This window comes from Urocitellus parryii, chromosome 13, assembly GCF_045843805.1.
Source record: "Urocitellus parryii isolate mUroPar1 chromosome 13, mUroPar1.hap1, whole genome shotgun sequence".
Lineage (NCBI taxonomy): Eukaryota > Metazoa > Chordata > Mammalia > Rodentia > Sciuridae > Urocitellus > Urocitellus parryii.
In genome coordinates, this window is record NC_135543.1 from 2,542,493 (window position 1) to 2,559,950 (window position 17,458).

The 17,458-nt window shown below is 50.8% G+C and overlaps 1 protein-coding gene across 2 annotated transcripts in view; it reads left to right on the forward strand.

The window, feature by feature from the left end:
- Positions 1-5,370: 5,370 nt before the first annotated feature.
- Znf516 (zinc finger protein 516) overlaps positions 5,371-17,458 on the forward strand; it is a 98,701-nt gene continuing 86,613 nt past the window's right edge. For both annotated transcript variants that reach the window (XM_026388680.2, XM_026388681.2), the window contains exon 1: positions 5,371-5,406. The gene's annotated coding sequence lies outside the window, so the exon portion shown is untranslated. The remainder of the gene's footprint in view (positions 5,407-17,458) is intronic.

Sequence of the window (17,458 nt, forward strand, 5' to 3'; positions counted from 1 at the left end):
GTGGGCACTTCAATACTTTTCAGTGAATCAGACTTAAATGGGATTGCTCAAGAATACACCCCACTTAGGCACGCAGGCTGAAACCAGCAACAATTGTCCATGACCTTTCACATGCCTGCTCTCCAAATTGGTGCGGATCGTTAGTCGCGCCGCGCTTACATTTCATGATCCGCGCATCCTTCCTCGTCGTCATCTTCTTCCCTCCTCTGCTCCCCTCTCCTCCCGTGAAACACACCCTCGCACGTGGGAACCTCACACAGGCAGAACGGCCCCGCGCCCACTTCCAGCTCCGCCAGGGCACCAGCACCGCCCTTTGCAGCTCGTCTATACCGAAGGAGTTTCCGTTGTAAATGCCACTAGCTGGGGAGGGCTCGGACTGCACGAGCAGAGCTGCGAGCGCCGGGCATGGAGAAATGCCACGGCGAAAGGTAACCCGCCCGGATTTCGGCGCCGATTGTTAAGCAGAGCCACGTTGGCGTCTTGGCCAGAATCCACCTCCACTGCGGAGTTATCACGCGGAAAAGCAGAACAATATGGCCAAGAGCCTGGTGGGAGAAGATAGTATTGCCCCTCCGCAGGCCACGGCTCCCCTGGCCTACGTCACCGCGGATCGCGGGGCGCGCTGCCCGGCCCCTCCCCCCTCCGCTTCCAACTCCCCTCCCCCTCCAGCCCCTCCCTGCCAAGTACCATTAAAGCTCTTTGGAGTTAAATTAGGATTTCTATTCCCAGACTCAATTTATTGTAACTAACTACGTCCCACGTAGAGTAGTTGAGGCGAAGAAATGAAGTTTTAAGAACAAAAGCAAAACGAGATGAACTTTCAAGGATACGAGTAAACAGCCACAGTGACAATCGCGTTTGAGCTCCACTCAGCAGAGCAGCTGTTCTCTTTGCAGCATACCCTTGGCTCTCGATTTGGGACTTCGTGTATTGATACTCTGCACCCGAACTTCCAGAAACACTCCTCAGGAAGTTCAGGAACGCACACAAATCTGGGACCACAGGAAGGGTCTCCAGGTTTAGATCTGGCTTGAGGCTCAGTGCCCAGGTGCGTGAGCCGGCTGGACCTGCATCCTGAGCACGTCTGCACGTATGGATGCGTGCGTGTGTGTGCGCGCGTAAACAGCCTCCAGGAACCCGAGCTGCGGCAGCCTGAGACCTTGAGAAGAGGGGGCGACCACTAGCCGCTGGGATCGTGATTCAGTGCGATTAGGGGAAGAATTATCTGCGTCTGAGTCATCGTGAGCCTCCAGACTTTCTCCGCAGTGTGGCAGAACTTTGTGCTGATGAGACAATAGTGGAGCGTGTGCGTTTCCTACAGGGCAGACCATTCCCGGGCTGGGGGAAGCCTGGGGCCTGCGCCGGGCGGGGGGCGTCAGGCCCCCTCCCTGCACCGCACAGCCCCCGGTGCTGGGCGGGCGCCGGGGCCCCATCGGGGCGGGCGCGTCCGGGGCGCGCGCGGGCGGCTCGGGGAGGGGGCCGGGAGCGTGGCGGGCCCCGCGCGCCCTCGCGCGTCCCCCGCGCCGGGGCGCAGCTGGCGCGGTCGGTCTAGTGCTGCGCTCGGCTCCGCGCCGCGGGCGCTCAGCTTCACCTTCAGATGCGCGGGGCGTGCGCGTCCTCCTCCCCGGTACCGCCGCCTCCCCGCCAAGGTAGGGGCCGCGGGCGGGGGCGCTGCGGCGCCCGCGTGCGGGCGGGGTCGTAGAGGCCGGGGACCTGGACGTGCCTGAGACCCTGGTGTGCCTTGTGGGGTGGGGGCACGCCGAGGTGGGGCTCCCCGGCGCGGCGGGGGGGCGACTTGGCTTTCCCTGTTGGTAGTTGCTCCTCTCTGCCATTCCCGGAGTGGGAAGATGCAACTTCGGGCGGCGGGCGAGCGCCGGGGAGGTGGTTTTTACCGCAGTGGAGGGGCGGGGTGGGGGCCAGGATGGGAGCGCGGAAGAGGCTCCGGCTTTGTACACTTCGTCAAAGGCGACGCGGGAGGAGGGGGAGCTCCGATGCGCTCTTCATCCATTAGGAGACAAAGAGCAAATTGCCTTACTTTAAAGTAAAACGCTCTGGCTAATGAAGGTGGGTGATGGGCTGTGGGGCCCTAGGAGCCGCTTCAATTATTAAGGGTTTGGCGGATGGGATCGATGCCTGTGGGCACTGAGCGCTGCTGCCTAAGGGACATGTTTGCGGGGGGGGGGGGGGAGGTAGTGGTGGTGGTGTGGTGGTGGTGGTGGTGGTTTGTTCCTACTGCCCTCTCCCCTGCTGCCTGCCCATCAGCCCGGAGCTTTTGAGTGATCCTAACATTAAAGAAGTGGGAGCTCCGGGAAGGGAAGTTCGGGCAGGGGTGGGGGCGGGGGCGAGCTTCTCTCCGTGACTCCTAGTGGGGTGGGGAAGGGACCTGGGGGGCAGGGACTCCTCGGAGAGGAGCCGAGTCTTGCTGAGGTCGGAGAAGGGTGGGGGGTGGGGGTAGGGGAATATCGATGGCGACACACACACACACACACACACACACACACACACGGGTGTGTAAGAGAAGGGTGCAGTGGGATGTGCGTTGGCGGGGTGGGGGCGGGGGTTGGAAAGACACCTTCTCTGCCATTTTCAGGGAGAATAGTTACGATCGGTGTTTAGATTAAACCACCTCGTCAAGTTTTAAAGAAACTTTGTTATGAATAAGTTTAAAAGCCAGCCGAGTGGGGTATTTAAACCAGCGGTTTATGGAGGAAGGTTGGTGTGTGGTGACAATCCGGCGTTGTGACCTAGGAAGCTAGTGGATCGCTGCAATTAGAGACCCAAGAGAACCAGCCTTTAACACGAAAAATGTGGGTCTGTAAGTCAGCCCCATTTATTACTGAAGTTAATAAGCTTCCCGCAGCAGACCAGGATCAGCCCAGGAGCTCTGGGGCTGTATTTGTATCTCACTCATTCCGCTGGCTTACTGATAAAGAGTCACTTGGTCTCCGGGTGTGCAAAGATCAACTTGTACAGCCCTCTTTTTAAACATATTCATTCTGTGCCTTATTTAATCCAGATGCACAAAAAGCCATTTGCTGCTTCATTGTTGGTTTACATTTTTTGAAAAGGCGACTGGTGTAACCTGTGGAATTTGAAATGCAAATAAAAGCCTGTGGGAGTTGAGGCAGAACAAATCAGCATTTATAAAGTGAAAAAGATTTAATGTCTTTGAAATCATTGCAGGGAAAAAAATTGGAAGAGGGAGTGTGATTTTTCACTGTGAATTGTGACGTCAGGTCTTTTTGGAAAAGATGTTATTTTTAAGGTCTGAAACCCGGGTATGTAAAGTGCTTACAGGAAAAACAGATTACAAGATTAACATCTGTTAACATGGTCGTTCATCTCCAGCCAAAAATAGGTCAGTTCTTTCTTAAGGAAGCATGATTGTGGCGCATGCTTAAATAATAAAAATAAAATAATGAGCTAAAAAATTAGGGATGAGCGTGTGTTATAATCTGACCTGTGAAAAACATTTTTTTAAAAAAATTTCTAAATCAATGAAAGGTCAAAGTCCTTTCTGGGTGTGAGAACAACTCTTCACCGGCGTCCCCCCCTCCCGGATGACCCCCTCCTCCTTACATGGAGCTGCCTCACCCGACTGCTAATTTCCCTTTTCGACCATTGTGAAAGTAGGAGATATATTTAAGTAGAGACCGTTTGATGCTCCCCGCCTTGAAGGAGGCAGACTCCCTGCGTAGATGGCTAACTTTCAGGGTCTGCCTGTTGTTTTAACATTAAATGAGACGGTAGGGAGAAAAGAGAAAAGAAACTGCCTGGCGAAGTCTCCCTGCCCCCTGGGTGTGAGTGACGGCTCTGTTGGCCAATCCGAAGCGATTTTCTCCATCCCGGAGGTAATTTGGGATGTGAGTGTGTGTGAGCGCGCGCACGCGCGCGTGTGCATGCGCCCGTGTGTCTGCACACTAAATCCGCCCAGACCCGCGCATCCGCAGGTTCCTGCATTTGCACAGATGTGTGATTTAGACGTGGACACGCGTTTATCCAAGTCTGTCCACCTAAACGCGCACACAGCAATCCTAAGTGGAGACTCTGCCCCCTTCGAACGCCCTCCTATGAAGAATGGGCATTAGAGGTACTTTTGGATTCAAGTTGAAACCTGCAGCAGGGGAAAAGAGGAAGATATGATTATGCTTCTTAGCAATTGAGGAATCGAAATGTGCAGCTCCATCCGGCTGGTTCTTACCAGTCAGGCGCGCCCTGGCGCATTTGGGGTCTGCGTGGTGGAGCCCACTCGCCGCGAGAAAAGGGTACAGAGAAGGCGGACTGTTGAAACAGAGGTTAACTCCGTTGAAAAGTGAACGGCAGTATGTTATCTTCCAACTTCAGATTTTATTTTTCTCACTGGAAGTTGATACTCAGCCCATGGCAAATTCTAGAATGTGAACTGCTTATGGTCAGTGAAAGTTCTGCTGCCCACCCCACTTATGAATGTTGCGCCCTGGCCGCATCTGCTCCGCACAATGCGCGTATTCATGGGTGGCGTCACGGGCTACCCCAGTGCTTCCTACGGACTCACTCTGCAGCGATTTCCCAGGAATATTGGCAGTGCTGTGGGGTTGATGTAGCCCGCGCCTCAGGAAGTGCATGGACGGGTCCACTTAGCTTCTGCTTGTTTAAGCGTTGAAGACGCTGTGTCTTTGGGGGAGCCCTGTGGGGTGCTGTTCTTCTGTACACTCCGGTTGGTGTTAATGCAAGGATCGGTTAAGGACCCAGGGGCCTCCCTCTTTGAAGAGGGGCCTGATCCACTCCGGGTGTGTCTGTGCCAGGCCGCGCCGAGATCACCTCGAGGGTCCATCGGTGGCCCCAAGCGCCCTCCGTCGCTCTGGCTCCGGAAACGTCCAACTCCACGACGAGTTGGTGCCCGGCCCACGCCCCCACCCCGAGTCCTACCGACGTGACCCCCTCCCCCGCCCCCTCGGCGAGCTCTGCGGCGGGAGGAATGGGCTCGTCGTTGGATTAAATCATCCCTATTTCTGTGTCTCGGAGCCGCCGCGGCGCTGGGCCCCCGGCGCCGTTGGGGGGTGGGGGGCGAAGTGCGCGGCCGGGGGCGGGGGGCGAGCGGGGCGGGGGCGGGGCGCCTACCTGCCCGCCCTGGGGGCGGGGGCGGTGCCGCGGGTTGCCGGGCGTCCAGGGGGCGGGCAGTGGGCGGGGAAGGGAGGCCCGGCCCGCCGCCCCCGCCCCCGGGCGCCCGCCCCTCGCCCCCGTCATGTGGAGCGGACGTCACACGCTGCACTGTAACCCAAGAAGTGAAAGAGCCGGGGACCCGCAGCCCAACTTCGCACCGTAACAAAGGCGGGGGTCCGTGCGGACCGGGGCGCCGCGGGCGGGCGGGCGGGGCGCAGGGTCGGGCGGCGCGGCTGGCTCCGGGGCAGAGGCGGCCGAGACCAGGTAATTGGTTTCTATTTTAAACTTCACTTTGTTCGGGCGGAGGTGGGGCGGTGGGAAAGGCGTGGCCCCCCGAGGAGGTTACATAAGTCTTCCCACCTGAGTTGGGTCCTGCGCGGAATGGGCGCAGGTTTGGGGCGGGAGCGGTCGGTGGGCACCTGGTCTTGGGCATCTTGACGAGGGGCTGCGCGTGTTGGGTTTGTCGGTGTCTGACGATAAGGAGGCCGGAGTAGGTTCTGGACTGTTTCTAGAAGCCCCGAAGTGCCTGTGGGCTCAATCGGGCCTTTAGGGGTGTCCACTGCATAACAAAGGACAGAGCGCTTGGACCCCTAGAGCACTCACTTAACCAGCGAGTCACAGAGGAACTTTAGACGAGGTTTTAATTAAACATAAAACATGTCCCATGAACCTGCCATTAAATCTCTAATCTTGATTAAAGGTGACTTAAAAATTGAGAGATATGCGTCGACTGGAGTAGGAGAGCCCCCCAACAGGATGTTTTCGAGATTATGGTGCAAACCACCCTGTTATGATGGAAGCATTTTGGTTTAGGAATGTGTTACTTTAAGGAACTAGGCATGCTTGCCATTTGATAGGATACTTGCTACTGCCATGTTAAGAAAAGAGCTCATATTATCATTTGTTTCTGTTTTTTCTAGCAGTCTTTAGTTGTGGCCACAAAATAGCTGCATTTCTATTTACTCAGACTGGCCACGGTTAAATATATGACACTCCACTATTGTGTATGACTTTGAGGGCCCCCTTTCCCCCTTAGTAAAAGGGAGAAGGCAGTTGAGCAGCTTGGCCTGGTGTCAGGGGTGTTCACAGTTGGGTCACAGGAGGAGGACATCTTTAGTTTCACCAGAGTGACCGTATAGCCCTCTAGAATGGGTTCTAGGAGAGGCAGCTTGGTAAGTATTTTTGTAACTGAGTTAGAATTTTGATGTGTTAAGATACAGATGTCTATAATATTTCTCTAGTTTATTAGTGTGATTTTTTTGTGCTTGGTTAATTTGAATATTTTGAAACATCCAGAATACATTAATATTCTAAAAGAATAGCAGTGCCAATGATCTGTAATAAAACTAACCAAGAGAAGTGGACATTCCTATCTGAAATGCAACAGAACACCAAAGTAGCGTATTTGGTAGCATCTCATTGTTTTTAATAGTGAATAGAAGGAAGGGACATTTGCTTATTTGTATTTCTGAAAGCTTTTATCAGAAGTCTTTCCAAATAGGCAATATACTGAAACATTCTAGGGTCAAGAACTTTAACTTTGGGATGTATACCTGATATTAATTACTGATGTCCCACAGGTTTACATCAGAGTGTTTTAGCACTGCAGCTTTTCAAAGTAACTAATTTAGAGATTAATTTTTCCCTCCTTGGAATGCCAAAGTCTTACATTTCTGATTTTATAAGATGTTCCAGAGACCCCAATCAAGTAAGCTGAGTGAGGGAGCTCTTGTAAAACAGGTCACAATGTTAAATGCACATCGTCTCTACTTCCATAAATGAGACTTTTAACTCCTCTTACCTGAGTCCAAAGAGAAGATAATTTGGGCTTTTTAAGTAAAGCATTTGATGCGATTAAGTTTAGCAACATTTCTGTGAAAAGAGAAGGAGATTCTTTAAGGAATACTTTGAAGCGGGGAATACTCTAACAGACGCTTCCAGTCTTCCCAAATGGGCAAAAAAGGAAAGTGCGATCTGGTGAGTTAAGTAGAGTTTAGTCCTAGATCTTTCCTGAAAGCCAGGACTCAGGTTATGGGGTGGTTGTGGGTTTTTATTTATTAATTTTTCCAGGATCCACATTGGTCTTACTCATGATTTATCACAAAGAGTCTTAGAAAAAGAATTTTGTGGGAGTGGCTGTAAGTCCGACTGAGTTGTATTGAGAGTTTCAGTGGCATTTTACCTTAATGCCATGGAAATAGGCATTAAGGGAAATAGGAAGCTGAAATATAAGCTGATTACCCCGGCTGGAGGGAGCCGGCCTGTGCTCTCCTCTTACCAGTGCTTGTTTGGGCCCTGGGGACATTGTGCCGTCCTGTGTGTATTCTACTTTTGACTGAGGAGAAAGGGACTTGTGGCCATGTGTTAGTTATCTGATTGCAAGTGGAGTTTTGCTTATAATATAGCAGGTTTCTGACTGATGAAGGCATTGCTGTTGAGGGCAGGACTTTCGTATCAGCTTTCTCTTTGGTTTCTAGAAGGCCAAATTTATCCAGAGCCGTCCAACTTTGTGATTGATGAGATTTAGTCATAATTAATAGGACTAAGGGAAGAAAGCAAGAAGAAACCTAAATTTGTTGGATTAGGTATCTCCATGATAAATATTTCAGCCTGGGAGTAGCATTCCTTCCCGAAGCTGGCGTCGCCCATGCTGTGAGTGTGTGTACCTCGGTGCCTGGAGAGGCTGTTCTGGCACAGTGAGTCCTTTCAGTGATGCGTGCTTTGCAGCCTAATCCCTCCCCTCCGAAGCGCTGGCTGGCAGCGGTGGAAGAGTCCAGTTAACTCTCACCTTCCTGCCTGCACGAGGAAGTGCCAGGGGTCAGTGCACCACTCATGGGGCTGGATGTGGGCTTTGTCTCTGCGCCCTGATTTGTTCATCGCCCCGCGGCCACTCACACAAGGGCCTGCACTGGGCTGCTGGGGCTGGACACCTGGGCCTTGGCTTCCAGAACTGGCGAGTCTGGTGTGTGGAAGACTTTATGACTGTGTTCAGCTCTCAGGGCCAGGCAGCCTGGGCAGCGGCCCTTCCACTCTTGTGGGGAGCTGCATCTCCTTTCAGTCGGCCTTGTCCAGTGAGCTGCGGCATCCTGATGTGGGTCTTCTGTGAAGGGTAAGTAGGTGGCGGTTGGGAGAGTTGTGCTCCAGCGGGGAGGAAGATGGAGGTCCTGGGAGGGCGAGTGTGGGGACCAGCCAGTGCTGATTGACTGTTGTTTGGGCTCCCTTTGGGCCATCCCCCTCCTGTCCTCTCTAGGTGGCCCCTACCCGCGGCAGGCCCAGTGTGCAGGCAGCAGCCTGCCTCGGGCTGGAGTGTATCTGAGGGCAGTGGAGGAGACAGCATGTCCACATGCAGCCCTGGCCTCTGTTCTTTCTTGTCCTGGGAACAACTGAGTTTGAAGTGGGGGAGGTGGAACATTTGTTCAGAGGAGTGACCTCTGCCTGGAGTGGTCAGGTGAGGTTATCTTTGGAGGCCATATTATCTTTGAATTTTTAGGAATTTTGGAAAGTTGTTGTAAGCCTATTTCAAGAAAGGAATCACATTTAGTATTTCTTTCTATTTGTGAAGAATCTATTAATAAAATTAGCATCATGGGAAGAAGAATAAAGAAAGACTTACTGTGAATTTGGAGTGTCTCGTCCCGGGCTTTAAAAGGCATCTTTGAGACTGCTTTTCTGGTTTGGGGAGGTGCAGTTTGGGCGCATGACCTAGGAAGCCACAGGAACGGTATATTAACAGACTGAACTGCCTGTGGAGGTGTGGAGAGTGTTTCCTATGAGCTGGTGGCAGTCAGCAGTTGCAACTGTCCATTTTTCATTCTTTATGCCCTGCATCTGGCCACACGTGATGGGAGCAGCTGTAGCCTGCACTGCCAGGGCCAGAGCTGTCGTGCTTGTGTGCAGTGTGAAACACTTTCCATGCACATATGCAAACTGCGGAGAAGTGTGATTTTGTGGCTCTCAACGTGCCTTACAAGTAGTTTTCCAAAAGGGATCTGGCATTTAATCTTCAGTCCAAATGGTACCAAAGATCAAATCACAGAAATTAGAATTTTGACTGTTTTTAGAAAGCAAACATGTAAATATGTTTCACAAGTAAAGAGTAAGACATAACTCAGGAGAATAAAGAAACATCGACTGAAGTTCTCTCTCTCTGGTGAGGGTTTTGTGTGTTTTGTGTGTGTGATTCTTACTTTCTTGGTCGTCAGGAATTGCTTTTACTAGTCAGAAAATCGACTTGCTGAGATAAAGCGTGTGTGTAATTGTGAAGTGGAGGCAGTGCTCAGCGGAGGGGAGGGTGGGAGGAGATGGAGCTGTCTCCTTGTTTCCAGGCAGAGTGAAGCGGGTAGCTCTTCCTTGAGAAGCAGGTAGACTGGGCTCCTGCTTCCCACACCCTGGGATGTCAGCGTGGCCTTTTGCTCACAGCTCTCCTGCTCTTTTCTTGTTCAGATGTGTGTAGATTAACGTGGTGTTAGCTTTCAGGACAGAAGCGAGACTTAAAAATCGAGGTTCTCTGTTAAAACCCTTAATTCTTGGTTCATGGCTGATGAGTGATTTCTTTCACTGTCATTGACACCGGGACACTCTTCAGTCTCCAACTCTCACATGTGTCAGTAAGGGACATTTGTTTAGGAGTCTCTGTCCTTTGTTTCAGCAAAGGGCAGCATGTGTCTGTCTTTGCCATATGGTACCATTTAACCTGTATTGCATGAGCTGACGAGGCACTGTGCTAGGCATTGATTTATTTTGGATTCAGGAACGTTCTTTGAAATTCAGTGCAGCCAGGGATGGGTTGGGAGTTGTGCAGAGGGTTTGCCGGGGCCTTGGCAGCTTCTCGGTCAGCTGGAGCTTCAGGGGGGCACGCAGGTCTCCTGCTCTCCTTTCCCTGAAGTCACTTTTGTGGGCAGTCGTTGGCTGGTAAGAGTTGGGTGACTGTGTTAATTCAGGAAAAAGAGAGCCAGTAGGAGTGGCTGAGACTTCTGGTTGCAAGTAGAGCCCCAGGTTGGGCTGAGCTGAGAGGATCACTGTTCTGTTCCTGGTTGTGCCAGGGATTTTAACTTGGGGTTAAGAAGTGGAGCCTTTTCCCCTTCAGACTTGGCGTCTTTCCCCCTGGAAGGTGCATCTGCCATCAGACGTGCCTGTGTCATAGTTTCATGGAGCTTCAGTGTGGACCTGCTTTGTTTACGCATGTTGAGTTTGAAGTGTTTAATTCAGTGCATTTAATTCACACGGGTGGCTTCATACAGTCCTTTATTAATAGGAAGCATTGCAGGGGACCCTCAGTCTCTCACATCTCCTTTGGCTGTGGAGTTGCCTCTGGATGCCTCTTTCCTGTTGACTTGGTTTTATTAGTCTTTTTTTTTTTTTCTTTTTGTACTAGGGTTTGAACCTAGAGGCGCTGAACCACTGAGCCACAGCCCAGCCTTTTTTAATTTTTATTTTGAGAAAAGTCTTGCTGAGTTGCTTAATCTCTAACTATGTTGCTGAGGCTGGTTTTGAACTTCCCATCCTCCTGCTTCAGCCTCCTGAGCCGCAGGGATTACCAGGTGTGCACCACTGCGCCTAGTCTTAATCACACTGTTTTTCCTGTTTTGAGGAAGGAAGTCAACAAATTTATGCTCACTCATTTGTGTGCCCCCCAGCAAGGCCTTCGTGGACTAGGGGTGGAGGGTGGTAGTGGGGGTAGTCTGGGTGTTGCTCAGAGAGCTGTGTGAATGCACATGGCTGGGGTGACCCATGATTCATATTGATATTTTCAGTAACACAGAGCCCATTTTAATGCCATATTGAGAAAATGTCATCATTCATTGATGATCATATTCCCTCCAGATTTAGATGAATCATTTCCACGTTTTCCATGTCTTTAGCATGACATTAGCATGATGATGATAATCCGTCTCTTTGAGCAACACTGGTGTGATTTAAATCACCATGATTGGGAAGGGCATTGTCAGCCATGGTGCCAAGTGGCTTCCTTTTTCCACTTTTTCCATAAATGGCTTTTTTTTTTTTTTAAAGGCAAAGAAGGCAATCTTGTTCCTAAAACTTTAAAAAATGCAGCCACGAGTAAATGGATTCTGGGTAAAAGCACTTACTGTCACAATGTAAACTTGGGGACAATTCTGTGGAGTCCTGGGATTAGTGGTGTAGTGGCAGGATTAAAATTAGCCTCTGTAAATTGCCCTGGCTACAGAAGAACAGAATCTCTTAATGGTTTTGCAGGAAGATTGGCTAATCAGTTATTTCTAGGTTGATGAAAGTTTACCGGCTGTGTGGAATGTGAACTTTAGAAAGTAAAGTTGATTTTCCTCATGTCTGCACATTTTTAAGCATCTGTCCCTGCAGTTAGAGGTTGAGATTGTGTGTGTGAGGGGGAGATAATCTGTAGCCAGTTTTCTCCTTTAGCTGCAAAGCTTGAGAAGCAGTTGTGTGTGCATGGTTGGCAGCCAGGAGATCCTGCCGTGCATGGGAGTGTCGTCCCTTTGGAAAGTTCACATGTCTTTGGGACCACAGTGGCTCTGTTAGGCGATTACGTGGGCATAAGTCCTGGTTGTTACTGTTGGAGGTTCTGGGGATGGAACCCTGTGCCTGGCATGTCCTAGGTAAGAACTCTGCCACGAGCTACCTCCGCAGCCCCAGGGGTGTGTTGTCAAACTGCACCTTCTTGGTCTGAGTGGGTTAGAGGCTCCTTATCTAAGAGTGTGGCTTGTCTGTTGGTGGGGAGCGCTCAGCTGACTCGGTGTAATGACCGCGAGGGTAAACATTTGCTTTCATGATGGTTTATACTTTCCTCTAAATGTACGTCATTTCTGTTGGGACTTATTTTAGAGGGAAGTACAGTATGGAGTCCACGTATGTGTTCTAACTCAGGGAAACTTGAAGATGATTTTTGGGTGAATTCTGACATTCTGCAGGTACCGAGATGCAGACAGATGGGCGATCAGACCCAGCTGAGTCGTTTTTCCAGGAGACTATGCGGAGTGCACCAAGTGAGGTGTGGGGAAGGTCTGCAGTAGAACATCAGGGTGTTGAGCTAGCACACAGCCTCTGCACAGTTGGAGACCAGTGGTCAGCATGGCCTGTGGAGCGCCCAGGTCCCTTCTCCCGTGCTGCTTAGCTCTAGCTCCACAGAGAAGAGAACACGGGGATATCGAGTCTGGATACGGGCTGGACCAGTCATCGCCTCCTGAGGCGACTGCAGAGTGTAGGCCAGGAGGGGGCGGAAAGCCCTGTCTCCCAAACCAGGCTGCTTTTGGCACAGATCCCCCGCCTAGCAGTGGGGACCAGGGCACAGCTGTTCTTGGGAAGCCCAGTGGTAACCAGCATCACTCTCGGCGAGAGAGCAAATATAGAAAACAGATGACCAGCATGGGATCAAGAAAGCTCTTAAAGAGAAAAGCCACCAGAAACTACAGGAAAAGAGTCAGATAGGGCCTGCCATGGAGGCCAGCACCTGGGGGAGAGCTGCTAGCATGGTGGTCCTCAGGGTGGAGGAGCAGAGGGCCAGATGATGACAGAGGACGGGATTGGGAGGGGGCAGGCTGGCGGCAGAGGTGGAGAGCTGGCCAGTGGCAGTGGGCACTTGTCTCGAAGCAGAGGACATGGCAAGTAGGAGAGGAGGTGTGACAGGACCCAGCAGACGGGAGGCAGGTCCTTTCCTCCTTTCTCTCTGATGGTCATCCAGTCACATGACCAGTGTCACTGACCTGTGGCACTGGCGGGTGTGTGCCTGGGGCTCTATGGATGGGCCCTTGTGGAGGTGTTTCTTCTCCTAGCTGTTCCAGTGAAGTTGGGACTGGGCCGGGACCAATTAGTGCTTCTTTGCTGTGCAAGAGGCACAGAAAAGTTGAGCTCTTTTTCTTTCTTTCTTTCTTTCTTTCTTTCTTTCTTTCTTTCTTTCTTTCTTTCTTTCTTTCTTTCTTTCTTTCTTTCCTTCCTTCTTTCCTTCTTTCCTTCCTTCTTTCCTTCCTTCTTTCCTTCCTTCCCTCCCTCCCTCCCTCCCTCCCTCCCTCCCTCCCTCCCTCCTTCCTTCCTTCCTTCCTTCCTTCCCTCCCTCCCTCCCTCCCTCCTTCCTTCCTTCCCTCCCTCCCTCCCTCCTTCCTTCCTTCCTTCCTTCCTTGGATTGAACTTGGCGGTGGGGCCGGGTGGTGGTGGTCATCACCCACCGAGCCACATTCCCAGCTCTTTTTGCATTTCATTTTGAGGCAAGTTCTCGCTGGGTTGCTTAGGGCCTTGCTAAGTTGCTGAGGCTGGTTTGAACTCATGATCCTCTTCTCTTGCCTCAGCCTCCGAAGCCGCTGGGATTACAGGCGTGCACCCCTGCATCGGCTCTTTTGCACTGTCAATGTGAGTAAACACAGACAACATTCTAGGTTTTCTCCTAAGGTGGGGACATCACTAAGTTGACCCACATTTAAGATTCTTTCCTCTTTTCTGAAGAGGATCATAGTATTTTTCCATTATTTACCAGAGCTGACCTCTGTAGAAGTTTCTTAAAATCTGTTACGACCAGGGCTGGGGTTGTGGCTCAGGGGCAGAGCGCTTGCCTCACACATGTGAGGCACTGGGTTTGATCCTCAGCACCACATTAAAAAAATAAATAAATAAACAAGATATTAAAAAAAAAAAAACCCTTCATTTAAAAGAAAAACCATGACCGACGTAGCTCAGACTTGTTTCAGTCACGGCAGCCGCTGGGAGCTTCCTTCTGCTGTGCTGCTCAGAGAGCAGGGCCTGCTCCAGGATCGGGAGGGATCTCAGGACTCCGTGTTGGTGGCACAGCTTGCCCGTTTATGCCTGTGTCACTGCACCGAGGGGTGCAGTGCCCTGAAGGTCCCTCATGCAGTGTGCAGTGAAAGACCAACACCCAACAGGAGGTGCAGGCATGGGTGGGGCCCGGGAAGAGGCAGACCCCTGTGTGGCCCAGAGACTCCCTTCAGTGCTGCATGTGAACCAAAATTGAGAAGCTGAGCCTTGTGGCTGCTGAAACGGAAGCCCCACGTGACCACTCATATCGTTGCCCTGACCGTCGGGAAAAGCCCTGCAGTTGTCTGGGAGCGGGGAGTCTTGTGGTACGGAGCCGAAGAGAGACTGTCCATTGATTTTGACACTGGCCTGTCACAGGCTGCCCGTTTTTATCTGGACGGTGCCTCACTAACACCCCCAAGGCTGGTGCTGTGCTACATGGCTTTCAGAGGTGGTGGCTCCTTTGGTACAGGGTGCTGGGGTCGTAAGAGCAAATGCAGCACATGGGGAGCTGCTTCCCATCACCATGACGATAGGACGCGAGTTAGTGAGCCTCACTGTTTCCTGTGACACTAGAAGTTGAATTTTGATTACTATTTATTACCAACGAGTCAAATTGTATTAAGGTTTGAGTAGCCAGTATTCCAAATAAGTCATTCATTTTCCTTCAACCTACGCTTACCACGTGTCTGCTACGGACAAGGTGTTACTCCAAGTTCTTTACATCTCATTTAATAGTAATAACAGTCTGAGTTTTACCTCTTTTCCCGCAAGGATGCTGACCACAGCTGGGTTCTCTGAGTGGACTCCTTTTGGGGCAGCTACCTTGGGTTTGTGACCACCTTGTGCTTGTTTACATGCATTTAGAGTTTGTTCCTCTCGTAGTTTGAGCCATTTGAAATTGTAGAACACTAGAGGTCACATTGTGGAGCCAGTGTCATGACCATCTCCCTGCATCTGTGGAATCTCCCAAGAGAGGCTGGGGACCTGCTATACCAGGCCAGGCGGCTGGTGCCTCCGGGACCCCCAATCTGTCTGTGGCCCTCTGTGCTCTGAGAACAAGTGAGGGCTTTGAGAAGTCCATCAGGAACAGTCTAAGGAGGATTTGATGCAGGAAGCTTCCTGGAGTGGTGTGGGGAGCTGTCCCTGTTCCCGTGGCCTGCGGGCCTTGGTCCCTCCTGCCTCTGATGTAATTTCTAGTACCCCTGAAGCCCACAGGGGTGGGTGCCACCCCTCCCTCCTGACCTGCCAAAACTTGGGTCTGTATTTGCGGACCTGCAGGGCAGGGCGTGGCCACTTCTTTCTGCAAAGGTCCAGACAGGAGGTGTTTCAGGCTTTTGGCCCAGGTGACCTCTTGCATTGGCTCATCTTGGACTCCTGGCACGAAGCTTCAGCAAATAGATGACCTTTATGGACAGTTAGAATTTGAATTTCATGTAGTTTCACGTGTCATAAAATATTAATATGATTTTTTTCCCCCTCAACTACCCAAGGATGTAAAAACCAATCTCAGCTTGTAGGCTGTGCAGGAGCAGACTGCAGGTAGGATGTGGCTGGGTCCACCTGTTGCTGAGCCATTTCTGCTCAAGAGAGAGAGAATACAAGTGCATCTGCAAATTTACGTTTTTCTAGTGACCACATTAAAGAGGTTAATAGCACAGAATTTTAACTTTAATTTTATCGGATTCTTTTAAACTCAATATAAATACTTCTGAAACATCTAGTGAGGTAAGAAGTATTACTGGGATAGTTTTTGTTTTTTCCTTACCCTGAGTCTTTGAAACTGGTGTGTTCTATACGTGCAGCCCCTGCAGGTGTGGACGAGCTGTGGGCTGCCCTCTGGAGTGGTGTTGCCCTGGGTGGCTGTGGCTCACCTGGTGCCTCACCTGGCTCAGGCCGGGCACAGTTGAGTCAAAACCTTCATGCTGCAGATTTCTCTCTGTCTGTTTCTTGTTTGCTTTCAATCAAAGGGCAAATCTATCACTTTTGAAATATCTCAGAATCCTGGGAGACTGCAGGGATGTCTGGAAGCTGGGTCTGACCAAGACCTGCCCTCCTGCCTGCTCTTGGAACAGAGAACCTCCTCCTAAGGTTTCCTTGCTCTGTGCCCAAGCCCACCTCTGGCACAGTGTCTGGTAACTTGGACTTCTTGATTCTGGTATTGCAGTTGTGCCAAAAACACTCAGCACGGTGGATGCTGCTTCTGGCTCCCGTCCAGCATGCACCCATGCTGCGGCTCTGACCAGATAGGAGCTGTATACCTTTCGCTCCCTCCTTCATATCACAGGACAGGCTGCACAGGCCAGGATGGATCCCGGGCAGCCCATAACAGCTCTGGATGGCAGCAGGAATTACTGCAACCAAGTGATCACACAGAGCACCTGAACCCCAGGTGCATGTGATGCCAGAGAACTTCAGAAAGCAGGAGGAAAATTATAGTGCTGTGATTCATTCTTTTCCTGAACATTTTTTAAAAATTTAATTGGGGCCTGAATCCAGGGGTGCTTTCCCACCGAGCTGCTCTTGGAACAAAGAACCCTCCTCCTAAGGGTTCCATCTTCTAAGGGAACCTTCTGTCCTTTTCATTTTTAATTTTGAGACAATGTTTTGCTAAGTCTCTGAGGGTCTCGCTAAGTGGCTGAAGATGGCCTCCTGCCTCAGCCTCCCGTGTGGTTGGGATCACAGGCCGGTGCTACTGTGCCTGGCCCTGATCAGTTTTTGTTGTCCTTTGCTGAGAGGGTGTGGTGTGTTCACCAGGACGGCCCTGTTCTGTGCTGGAGCACCAGTTCACCAGGCCACCATTCAAACACCCAGAAGTCATATTGCTTAAAATTGTCACCAGGGCCTGGGTTGACAGGTGGAGGGGTCCTAACGATGATTTCACAATTTGAAATGCGTTAATTTTTCTTGTAATTTGCAAGAAGTAGTTTTGAACCATGGATGTGTGTGTGTGCTGTTCTCACCTGCTCACAATAAATTTAGATTCAAAATATAAACTTTAGGGGATGTGGTTATTCCTATTTTTTGTAGCTGTAAAGCAGTCTGTTGATGTAAGAGTTGAGAATGGTGGTCTAATTCATTTAGATGTTATTTATATTATATGTTGAGCCTTAAACCTGTTTTATTTTTTTTAATAATTTGGATGCTTACATTAACCTTTCAGTATGAAAAGCAACTTTACAAAACGTGGGGGACCATAAACTTTGCTTGGACTTGAGGTATACCTGGAGCGGAGACCCCCGGCAGAGCTCATTTAAAAAAAAAAATGACTGCAAGAATTGTAATGCAAAAATAAATAAGTAAATAAACAAATAAACAAATAAATGAAAAATCACTGTAGGCACAAGCACCACAGCGTGCCCTTCCCCTGAAGGCCCAGCAGTTCTGGTGGTGTGCCCCCCTCCATTGTGCATGGAGGAGCTGGTCACTCTCCTCTGTCCTCTTGGGTCTTGGAAATGTGAAGTACAGTTGTTGGTTTAGAAATCAGTGCCTTTCCGTTCTCTGTCGAGTTTGTGAAAATGCTCAGGTGCGGGGATCTTACTTAGGGCTCCACTGTGGAACGGCAAGCCTCTGTCGC